This window comes from Cherax quadricarinatus, chromosome 13, assembly GCF_038502225.1.
Source record: "Cherax quadricarinatus isolate ZL_2023a chromosome 13, ASM3850222v1, whole genome shotgun sequence".
Taxonomy (NCBI): domain Eukaryota; kingdom Metazoa; phylum Arthropoda; class Malacostraca; order Decapoda; family Parastacidae; genus Cherax; species Cherax quadricarinatus.
In genome coordinates, this window is record NC_091304.1 from 31164343 (window position 1) to 31177487 (window position 13145).

General features: G+C 41.0%; 1 protein-coding gene across 1 annotated transcript in view; it reads right to left on the reverse strand.

The window, feature by feature from the left end:
• LOC128688700 (facilitated trehalose transporter Tret1-like) overlaps positions 1 to 13145 on the reverse strand; it is a 229795-nt gene that overhangs the window by 215532 nt on the left and 1118 nt on the right. The gene's annotated exons all lie outside the window — the stretch shown is intronic.

A 13145-nucleotide genomic window follows, 5' to 3' on the forward strand; every position in this document is an offset into this window, starting at 1 on the left:
TCTTCTAGTGCATTTAGGACCTTGTCGTAGTGATCCAATAGTTGAGACAGACAGGAGCGACCTGTTCTAAACCCATGTTGCCCTGGGTTGTGTAACTGATGGGTTTCTAGATGGGTGGTGATCTTGCTTCTTAGGACCCTTTCAAAGATTTTATGATATGGGATGTTAGTGCTATTGGTCTGTAGTTCTTTGCTGTTGCTTTACTGCCCCCTTTGTGGAGTGGGGCTATGTCTGTTGTTTTTAGTAACTGTGGGACGACCCCCGTGTCAATGCTCCCTCTCCATAGGATGGAAAAGGCTCGTGATAGGGGCTCCTTGCAGTTCATGATGAACACAGAGTTCCATGAGTCTGGCCCTGGGGCAGAGTGCATGGGCATGTCATTTATCGCCTGTTCGAAGTCATTTGGCGTCAGGATAACATCGGATAGGCTTGTGTTAACCAAATTTTGTGGCTCTCTCATAAAAAATTCGTTTTGATCTTCGACTCTCAGTCTGGTTAGCGGCTTGCTAAAAACTGAGTCATATTGGGACTTGAGTAGCTCACTCATTTCCTTGCTGTCATCTGTGTAGGACCCATCTTGTTTAAGTAGGGGCCCAATACTGGATGTTGTTCTCGACTTTGATTTGGCATAGGAGAAGAAATACTTTGGGTTTCTTTCGATTTCATTTATGGCTTTTAGTTCTTCCCGCGATTCCTGACTCCTACAAGATTCCTTTAGCTTGAGTTCGATACTTGCTATTTCTCTGACCAGTGTCTCCCTACGCATTTCAGATATATTGACCTCTTTTAGCCGCTCTGTTATTCTTTTCCGTCGCCTGTAAAGGGAGCGCCTGTCTCTTTCTATTTTACATCTACTCCTCCTTTTTCTTAGAGGAATAAGCCTTGTGCATACATCGAGTGCCACCAAGTTAATCTGTTCTAGGCATACGTTGGGGTCTGTGTTGCTTAGTATATCTTCCCAGCTTATATCGGTTAGGACTTGGTTTACTTGGTCCCACTTTATGTTTTTGTTATTTAAGTTGAATTTGGTGGATGCTCCCTCGTGACTAGTCCCATTATGTCGGTCTGGGGCTCCACACATACATGTCTGAACCTCAATTATGTTGTGATCTGAGTATATTGTTTTTGATGTGGTGACATTTCTTATCAGATCATCATTGTTAGTGAAGATGAGGTCTAGTGTATTCTCCAGTCTAGTAGGCTCTATTATTTGCTGGTTTAAATTGAATTTTGTGAAGAGATTTAAAAGCTCGTGTGAGTGTGAGTTTTCATCAGAGCTGCCTCCTGGTGTTATCACTGCAACAATATTATTTGCTATATTCCTCCATTTTAGGTGCCTTAAGTTGAAATCCCCCAGGAGCAAGATGTTGGGTGCAGGAGCTGGAAGATTTTCCAGACAGTGGTCAATTTTTAACAGCTGTTCCTGGAATTGCTGGGATGTTGCATCCGGAGGCTTGTAGACTACCACAATGACTAGGTTTTGGTTCTCGACCTTTACTGCTAAAACTTCCACTACATCATTTGAGGCATTTAGCAGTTCTGTGAAAACAAGTGACTCTGCAATGTACAGGCCAACCCCCCCCCTTCCTTTTGCCTGTTCACTCTGTCACATCTGTATAGGTTGTAACCTGGGATCCATATTTCGTTGTCCAAGTGATCCTTTATGTGGGTCTCAGTGAAAGCCGCGAACATTGCCTTTGCCTCTGCAAGCAGTCCACGGATGAAAGGTATTTTGTTGTTTGTTGCTGGCTTTAGACCCTGTATATTTGCAAAGAAGAATGTCATCGGACTGGTGGTATTGTTGGTACTGGGGGGGGATTTTTTTCCGGCATTAGTATCTGTATCTGTTGGTTTGGAGTGGAGGCCATCGACTGTGGTTCCACTCCAGGAATGACTGGATTTGGTGTACGATTTCTGCCATTTCCTGCCAGTTTTTTCTCCTTTCTAGCACTAAAAAACCTCTCCCTCTTGAGTGGCTGTGGCTACCCAGGTTTTCCCATGGCCTGGATGTTTTGTATCTTTTTGTACCCTTTAGATGGTGTGCCTGGCAATTTAAGTTATAGCACAGTCTTTCCTGTACTGAAGAGGTACACATTTCAGGGTGAAAAAGCTTACAGGAAGGGAGTTTGCATTTTCCTGTTGTCATATGGGCATGGCATTTTCTAGGGTGGTCATAGTTGCACTTCCCGTCTGTTTTTCCAGATTTCCCATGTCTGCAGATACCAAGTGCATAGTATGTGCACAGGTTTGGTTTCCGTTTGCCTTGGGTTTCTGTGACTGTATTCCCTGTTGGTGCATGTTTCCCTGTCTTATTCCTATCCTCCCTAGCACCAACAATGGAACTCCCACCAGTTGTTTTTGGTAATATATCCTCACTATAGCTAGTGAAATCCTCTTGTTTGCTATTTCCTGTGGTATTTCTAGTTTGCAATATTGGTTTTATCTTATCTTTGACTACACTTGTTTCCCCACTACGCCTCCTGTCCCCTATGAGGTCATTTATATGTATTCCTTCCTGCGTATAATTCCCGACTACCTGGATAAAATCTCCAGCTTCACCATTACTGTCTCTCAGGACAGCACCTCCAGCTTCACCATTACTGTCTCCCAGGACAGCACCTCCAGCTTCACCATTACTGTCTCCCAGGACAGCACCTCCAGCTTCACCATTACTGTCTCCCAGGACAGCACTCTCAGCCCCACATTTACTGACTACCATGACATCACCTCCAGCCTTACAGTTTCTGACTACATGGCCAGTATCAAGGGCAGTACCATTCAGCCCAGACTTTTTATGTTCCCATCTGTTGTAGAAAGCTTCCAGGTTGTCTATGAAAGCAGCTTTGATGTTATCCTCTTTTAATACCCTTGTGATTTTAGTCCACAGATTTTCCTCATTTGGGCATACCCAAAAACACTTCCCTGTTTTAATACTGCTTGTAGCTAGTTCTTGGATATCTGCACAAGGGGCGTGACACCAATTTCCACAAAAATGACAATTTATCCATGTGGAAGCCCGTTTGTTTGATTGACTGCAGACTATACAGAGCTTCATAATGATTTGAGTGGTTGATTTACTGTAATTCTACTAGCAACCTCTTGAATACTCTATTAATAACCTCCTTAAATGAAGCTCTAGCTATTTGTATTTCTATTTCTAACTAATTGGACAGCTTACCGTGTACGTTCCTGATTTATATTTATTGTTTGTGTTTGATAAGGGCGCCTACAACCCTATCCGTTTACAGTCTGCTTTATTGTCCAACGAATCCGTTTGAAACCAGTCAAGGGTTCGGACCATCAAGGGTTCGGACCAGTCGATCTGATCTGATCAGTGGGTCACTTATTTAAAACATACTAGTAGGTGATTTGGGCTAACACATGAAGGATCTACTTGAAATTATCTACCCGAGAATATGTGATTTGATTGATACAAAAGTATAACTTGCGTGTTGAAGAGCCGGTGGTTTCTGGCAGCTCCTACAGTGACGAACGGTCGAGCCTCAACCCTTGTTTATCAATCGCTGTATCTAGCTTTTCTAGTTTTTTTCCGTCTCCACCACAATAAATGCTATATTATCACTATAGTTGACTGGTGGAAATTTTGGAGGAAGGACGCTTTTTCTGTAGTAATAATTGCTTCTCGTTGTGTATATTGCGACCGCTGGTAACTACAGGTTATATGAAATTCACAGTATACGTCTGGTATTTCAAGAAAAAAAGAAACTAATGAAAGTCACTCCACTCCACTAAGTACCATTATAATACTGGTTAGTTGCTACTACAACACTGTATTCTGCTATTCACTGGTATCACTAGATTATATGCGAGTACACTAGCAGGCCAGGAAGATTATTAAAACAGCTGACCTGTGGTAAGATTCTGGCGACTTCTGGCACCTGCCTCTATAGGCTTATCACTTCATTTACAAATTCACCTGTTTTCAAATGACACTTTAGCCTTTATCATCTATATACTAGGGAGCCACTGTAGTATACACTATACACTGTGTATACACAATGTTATCAGGGAGACTTTCTTTCCTCTGACAAAGAAAAGTTCTATTATTATTATTTTGCACACGGAACACAGGCCTATGATTTCCCTCTGGCAGTAAACTCTGCTAGGTAGTGCACACTAATTCTCCTTTTTTGACTCAGTATATAATGTTTTCCGCCCAAGATTGGTTCCAGGCGCTAGAGGGATGTATCGTATAGGATTGATGGCACAAATTAAAGTTCTAGCACGTAAGAGCGACCGTGTAAACACGAGAAAACACTGAGCACAACGAGGCACGCGGCACTGGATGTACAACAGTATATATATATATATATATATATATATATATATATTTATTTTTTATTATCACACCGGCCGATTCCCACCAAGGCAGGGTGGCCCGAAAAAGAAAAACTTTCACCATCATTCACTCCATCACTGTCTTGCCAGAAGGGTGCTTTACACTACAGTTTTTAAACTGCAACATTAACACCCCTCCTTCAGAGTGCAGGCACTGTACTTCCCATCTCCAGGACTCAAGTCCGGCCTGCCGGTTTCCCTGAATCCCTTCATAAATGTTACTTTGCTCACACTCCAACAGCACGTCAAGTATTAAAAACCATTTGTCTCCATTCACTCCTATCAAACACGCTCACGCATGCCTGCTGGAAGTCCAAACCCCTCGCACACAAAACCTCCTTTACCCCCTCCCTCCAACCCTTCCTAGGCCGACCCCTACCCCGCCTTCCTTCCACTACAGACTGATACACTCTTGAAGTCATTCTGTTTCGCTCCATTCTCTCTACATGTCCGAACCACCTCAACAACCCTTCCTCAGCCCTCTGGACAACAGTTTTGGTAATCCCGCACCTCCTCCTAACTTCCAAACTACGAATTCTCTGCATTATATTCACACCACACATTGCCCTCAGACATGACATCTCCACTGCCTCCAGCCTTCTCCTCGCTGCAACATTCATCACCCACGCTTCACACCCATATAAGAGCGTTGGTAAAACTATACTCTCATACATTCCCCTCTTTGCCTCCAAGGACAAAGTTCTTTGTCTCCACAGACTCCTAAGTGCACCACTCACTCTTTTTCCCTAATCAATTCTATGATTCACCTCATCTTTCATAGACCCATCCGCTGACACGTCCACTCCCAAATATCTGAATACGTTCACCTCCTCCATACTCTCTCCCTCCAATCTGATATTCAATCTTTCATCACCTAATCTTTTTGTTATCCTCATAACCTTACTCTTTCCTGTATTCACCTTTAATTTTCTTCTTTTGCACACCCTACCAAATTCATCCACCAATCTCTGCAACTTCTCTTCAGAATCTCCCAAGAGCACAGTGTCATCAGCAAAGAGCAGCTGTGACAACTCCCACTTTGTGTGTGATTCTTTATCTTTTAACTCCACGCCTCTTGCCAAGACCCTCGCATTTACTTCTCTTACAACCCCATCTATAAATATATTAAACAACCACGGTGACATCACACATCCTTGTCTAAGGCCTACTTTTACTGGGAAAAAATTTCCCTCTTTCCTACATACTCTAACTTGAGCCTCACTATCCTCGTAAAAACTCTTCACTGCTTTCAGTAACCTACCTCCTACACCATACACTTGCAACATCTGCCACATTGCCCCCCTATCCACCCTGTCATACGCCTTTTCCAAATCCATAAATGCCACAAAGACCTCTTTAGCCTTATCTAAATACTGTTCACTTATATGTTTCACTGTAAACACCTGGTCCACACACCCCCTACCTTTCCTAAAGCCTCCTTGTTCATCTGCTATCCTATTCTCCGTCTTACTCTTAATTCTTTCAATTATAACTCTACCATACACTTTACCAGGTACACTCAACAGACTTATCCCTCTATAATTTTTGCACTCTCTTTTATCCCCTTTGCCTTTATACAAAGGAACTATGCATGCTCTCTGCCAATCCCTAGGTACCTTACCCTCTTCCATACATTTATTAAATAATTGCACCAACCACTCCAAAACTATATCCCCACCTGCTTTTAACATTTCTATCTTTATCCCATCAATCCCGGCTGCCTTACCCCCTTTCATTTTACCTACTGCCTCACGAACTTCCCCCACACTCACAACTGGCTCTTCCTCACTCCTACAAGATGTTATTCCTCCTTGCCCTATACACGAAATCACAGCTTCCCTATCTTCATCAACATTTAACAATTCCTCAAAATATTCCTTCCATCTTCCCAGTACCTCTAACTCTCCATTTAATAACTCTCCTCTCCTATTTTTAACTGACAAATCCTTGTTCTCTAGGCTTTCTTAACTTGTTAATCTCACTCCAAAACTTTTTCTTATTTTCAACAAAATTTGTTGATAACATCTCACCCACTCTCTCATTTGCTCTCTTTTTACATTGCTTCACCACTCTCTTAACTTCTCTCTTTTTCTCCATATACTCTTCCCTCCTTGCATCACTTCTACTTTGTAAAAACTTCTCATATGCTATATATATAATATATATATATATATAATATTATATATATATATATATATATATATATATATATATATATATATATATATATATATATATTATATACAATTTGTCAATGAAAATAATTAATATTTGGTCTGTTATCTTCTTACATGTATGACCCACAAGATGTGTTGACAAGCCTCATGTATAGGTGGGGTCATAGTTGAATGTTCAGTTGTGCCCACGATGCAGGGCCATTGATGGCCAATTCATGAACCACACCCAGAGTCAACAGGGCCACTAATGGCCACTGGCCATGCATACCCAGACAATGCTGAAGTGGGAGAGAAGTGGAACAGTGTAACAAGCTGACCGTGGGAAATTATAGGACGAGGTTCACAATTACATTCCTGAATTATTTCGTCCACATAATTTAACATTGGTTGTAACTCAGAACTAGATGGGATTTTAGAGTTACCAGACTGCACCTTACCTCTCCTTCGATGATCCACACACTCTTTCCCACCCACAAACCAAGTAGGGCTTATAATTATTACAATATAAAAATTAATACCAATAATGATAAATTATAAGATATGGACTGCATAATGGGTTTGACTCGAAAGAGGGTCGTCTGGATTCACAGGATCTAATTAATGATATATGCACATTATATCAATAGAAAGAAAGGAAAATTTAACCTAAACACTAACCATTTAAATACTGGAAGAGACTTATTGGTGGTGGAACACACCCTAATAAACAGAATCTAGATTAGATTTTGCCACCGAAGTGGCTAGTTTATTGTGCACCCCATATCCATCCTGTGGACGGTAGCGCGAGAGCATATGGATACACAAAAGGCCTAGGAACTAGGCCCCAAACAGAATCTAACTGGCCAGTCAGTATCTAATTGTTTAGTAAATGGCGTACTTTCCTGGATGAGGTGCGATGACGCTGGATCATTTATTTTCCATTCTTACCACCCTTTTATAGTGGTTTCGTAAATTTCCTGTCCTTATTCTTCAGCGGGGGACATTAATAAGGGTTCCAGTTACAAATTCAAGCCGATCCACTCAATTATGGCCTCTATGACCCCGGATTAAATTTACACATTGTAAATTAAGAAAAAATATTAAAAAAATCCACACTGGCCACATCGCAACAGACACACCCACAACACACTGTGTCCAGGTCAGTGAGTCCATACATAACATGACCAATATGACCGACACAAAGCTGGCACATTAATATACCCATAAATCACCATGTCTTTTGCTAACATAATGTTAGTTTTTAGTGTTAATTCTCTTGTAAAGACATTAACATGGGTTTACTACTAATTATTTGTGCCTTCAAGGTGGATGAGTTTACTACTAATTATTTGTCTACAAGGGTTTACTACTAATTATTTGTGTCTACAAGGTACATGGGTTTACTACTAATTATTTGTATCTACAAGGTACACGGGTTTACTACTAATTATTTGTATCTACAAGGGTTTACTACTAATTATTTGTGTCTACAAGGTACATGGGTTTACTACTAATTATTTGTGTCTACAAGGTACACGGGTTTACTACTAATTATTTGTGTCTACAAGGTACAGAAGAAAACCCACACATACTGGGGCATTTTTTTCACCAATTCAGCACCATAAGAAACCCAGTTCCCAGCTATAGTCCACATCACTGCTGTAATCACAGTAATTTAAACCGCAAGCTACAACTGACAGTGTATGTAGGTGAAGTGGGGAGGGGAAGGCAGCAAGTGCCATAGGTGTTATGCGCACGACACTTAGTGTTGACTTCAGGTGACCTCCACAGAAAACGGAGCTGAACAGGCAACGACACTTATCATAAGTGTCCCAGGAGGAAAAGATCACGTTGCATACTAAGACAAGTCCTCAATACCTCTTATAGCCACGTCGTTATGAGCTCCAATACATCACATAAGACAAATGACACAACTCTTTGTATAAAATTGCCAGTAAACACTAGTACACTTACTACCAACCGGTGATGACATGTGGTCAGTTTTCATACAGGTGAGACAGTAGCTGATATTAAACAGTGAAGAAAAATATCCTACTTACTAAGTTTACCATGGACTATGTTCCACAAAATATTTTTATCATTACTGGTTAAATGAATGAACCAGTTGATACATTGTAGAACTTAGATACTACAGTTTCTGATGTAAATAACCCAAACCCGCAAGCCACTAGACTTATAACTAAGATGAGTAATATTAGGTCCAGATTAATATTACACATCTGCAAACAAATTGTTTGGCTTTCCTGCAAATCAGAGTCCAGAACTTTCAGCTGTGTTATGACATAACCATACGAGTACAGTTAGAAATCAATTAAATTGGGGAATCTCGACATTCTGTGATTACATATCATGTCAAGCTTGTCTCGTTGGATAAGTATCATTATCGTTTCTACTGGAAGCATCTAATTTTTACACTTGAAGAAATATAGTCTACTTATAGAAACATATAGGAAGATATGTGAACAATCTTCTGTTGTGTTGCCGAGGATTTAGAATCCTTATATATAGAAGCTAACGAGGAAATGGCGAGGTAAATATGCCTCTAAGTATGTGGAATACTAATACAGCTTAAGTGGGGCAATCCCAGATTTTTCTTGGTGCTGACATTCTTATATTTCAACAATATTTGACTAATTTGGAACACACACACAAAATATTTTGAGCTTCAAAGAGTTCGCCTTCGGTGAACACTCGCTGGCTCTCCAATGTGGAGAAAAGTTTCTCCAGCCCCCAGGGAAAATCGGCATCCCCTGGCGACAGTGACGTCCCCTGGGGGCAACGAACCCCCCCCCCTATATTTTCTCCACCCTGTAGAACAGGAGTGAGTACTCTTTGCATTAGCAGAGATCAAGAAGGTCTTCTGTGTTGCTACGCAGCTTCTATTAGCGCAATCCAGGGCGTCCTCCAAATCTCAACAATGTTTATGACTGCAGAATCTAATGAATTTGTAGATCCAGAGTAGATAAGATTGACACCCAATACACACAAGTGTACAGCAGAATTTTACCCTACTATGGGAGTCTCTGCAAAATTTTTTGAAAGAGGTGGCTGACGAAACTTCAGCTTTTCCAGACTATTAAAAATCCGAAAATATATGCCTGGGAACTGATAATATACCTAGAGGCTTTATTTACATTAACCCACTTGTCATACTGAAGGAATCAGCACATTTTGATTGTGATGAACTGCGAGAGCTGACACCAACGTCTGCAGATCTTATGTCAGCAGAAACCTCCCATAAATGACGAGTGGCTCCAGAGCCTTGGATTGCAAGTTCAATTTGACAAGTGAAGATGTGATCGGGTTCTCCTAGGGCACCAGGGCCACATTGCATTGAAACGTAGTAACATTCGAGGCCGGTTTCTTGTGAATGTTTCCCGTGTAATACACTGACAGTCTCCAGGAAAAATAGTCATCCTTCCTGCCGTGAATATTTACGGACTAGTAGCGAGTGAATCAAGCATCGCAGAACTATTTTCCGTATGGCTCATTTCTGTATCAAACGACATAGGGAGAACTTTCCTTTTACTGCGGACATTATCCACAGATGTAGATTCCTAGTCGAACATATGGACAAGTGGTAACTGTTAGACAACGAAGTCAACGTTCAATGTGCAAAGCAGACAACAAAATGAGGATGTCTAACGTCACTTTCCATCTCAAACCAATGATACCCCCCTCATTTAGGCGTGTTATCGTTAGTGGCCCCCTTTGCAATGAGCCAGCCATGATATTTTATTTGAAATCAGCCTATTGAGTACTGCAGTACCTAGGACCGATGTTGAATGTTTAGGACTAACTATTTATAGGCCGTGAGGGGTGGGCCAAGCTCAGAACCATAGGTAAGGGTTGCCCATGATTTCCAGGTGCTATACTTGCAATAAGTCAAAGATATACATCATCCAGGAGAGTATTAACCCTTGTTATTTAATCTTCCAAACAGCCCTGATGAGTCTGTACAGAGCAAATTCAGAGATAAAACCCCTGGGGTAGGCTGCAGGTGGTCTCGAGCTGTCATCAACAAAGATGAGTACACCTTACACCTTATTTTCTCATCTTACCCAAAGAGGCAGTTGAAGTGTTTGTGGCCCTGACACTTTTTGTTGTTTCTTAGCGTACTCATGGTGCCCAGGTTTTTCAATGGGGGATGTTGCACCGTTTGCCGAGTCTTATGCTTTCGTAGGGAGTGATTTCTGTGTGTAGATTGGGATTAATCCCTCTAAGATTTCCCAAGTGTATATTAACGTGTATCTTTATCGCCAGGGTTCCAAGGAATACAAAGGACTTCAATTGTTCCCAGTAATTTAGGTGCAGTGAAAGTTCTCTGTATATTCCCCAGGTTTGCAGTTTTGCCTGCCTTGACAGGGGTCGTTAGAGTACAGCAATATTCAACCCTAGAAAGAACAAGAGATTTGAAGAGAATTATCACTCATTTGGTACCTCTAGTTTTGAAGGTTCTCATTATCCATCCTGTCATTTTCCAAGAAGATGTGGTTGAAACATTGTTGTCATCTTTGAAAATGAGATTCTCTGGTCCCAGGTCTTTCACATTAGAGTTTTGCTCTATTGCGTGGTGGGAATTTGTTTTATACTCCGATCCAGTTTTTATTTCTTTGAGTTTTACATAGTGGAGTAATTGAAATTGAATAGGCGCATTAAAGACTTGGTTAATGTTTGCCTGGAGATTTGCAGTGTCCTCAGTGGATGACACTGTCATGCAAATTCTGGTATTATCAGCAAAGGAGGATACAGTGCTGTGGCTTTCATTTTTGTCTGTATCAGATATGAGGATGAGGAAAAGGATGGGAGCAAGTACTGTACCCTGTGGAACAGAGCTTTTCACTGTAGCTGCCTCTGACTTTGTTCTGTTTATTACTACTCTGTGTTTAATTTGTTAAAAAGTTATAGATCCATCTACCCATTTTTCCTGTTATTCTTTTATCATGCATTTTGTGTGCTATTACACCATGATGGTACTTGTCGAAGACTTTTGACAAGGTTAGTGTATGCAACATCTGCATTTGGTTTGTCCTCAAGTTCATCCATGACCATATCATAGTGATCCAGTTGTTGTGAGAGGCAGGAGTGACCTACTCTAAATCCTTTCTGCCCTGGAACTGATCACCCTAGGGTTCCCTAAGAGGTCGCTAGGGGCTCCCAGAGAAATAGTGATAAATAGGTTAGTCAGAAGTAACTGCATTTTTGAGTTATTTTTATATTTAATTTTATATTCTTAATTTTACAATAAGCATACGGCATGACTCACGGAATCGTAATGACACGATTGCAAACAAACCATACCACGGGCGGGAATAGAACCCGCGGTCAGAGTCTCAAAATTCCAGACAGTCGCGTTAGCCACTGGACCAGCTAGCCACAATAAGATTCGTCAACTAGGTATAATTCTACACCATAGGAAGATTAACATAGGCACCACTGTGATCACAAATGCAAATTTTTACAGACGAATCTCCAGCTAGCGTGGCCGTGACGAACTCTAGCTCAAGTCCCCTCAAAGCCGTTAACATGACTCACGAAATCGTAATGACACGATTGCAAATAAACCATACCACGGGCGGGGATAGAACCCGCGATCAGAGTCTCAAAACTCCAGACCGTCGCGTTAGCCACTAGACCAGCTAGCCACAAAAAGATTCGTCCAACTAGGTATATGAGCTAGAGTTCGTCACGGCCACGCTAGCTGGAGATTCGTCTGTAAAAACTTGCATTTGTGGTCGCAGTGGTGCCTATGTTAACCTTCCTATGGTGTAGAAATATACCTAGTTGGACGAATCTTATTGTGGCTAGCTGGTCCAGTGGCTAACGCGACGGTCTGGAGTTTTGAGACTGATCGCGGGTTCTATCCCCACCCGTGGTATGTTTTTTTTTAAGTATACGGCATATTCTTGGTTGTTATAATAAAGTTTTCAACCTGTTTTATCGTTTCAAGGTATAATAATCACAGGGAATATATTAAGCGACATCTATAAGGTACCAGTGTGAAATAGCCTTTAATGGTCAGTGGACAAGAGCTGTACGTGACGGATTCATGTATCAGCAAGTGACTCACTCGAGTGCAGGACAGACTGTATCGTCTCCATCAGTCCTGTCTGTGCTTCCTGGCGTTCACCCAAGTTATTTAGAAACTTTTACACATCATTTAGGGATGTTACATGAATTTTTTAAATTTAAGTATGTTTATGATTAGTTTTTATTATTTTTATTTTATTTTACGGAAATGTTTGATCGTTCAATGTGACGATTTTTGAAGAGGAAACATCTAGACAATTCTGATGAGGCTAGTGATGAATAACAAACAACTGACAAATGTCACTGCACTAGTTCAACAACGGACACAAAAAATGTCCGTCTTTACAATGAAAGTTACTTAACTGGGAAAGGTACTTTACTTCTAAACTGTCATAACTTGCAATACCCACGAAAATTGACAAGTTACGTTTACATGTAGTCAGCCAATCGCGTGCCATTGAAAAGGCATTGCTTTCCAACTACCAACAACGTATGAATTTTTTTTAGCGACTCAAAGTTAGCGGGACTTTATTTAGTGGAAGCTAATTGGTCCGCTAACGGTTTCCAAAGTTAGCGGAA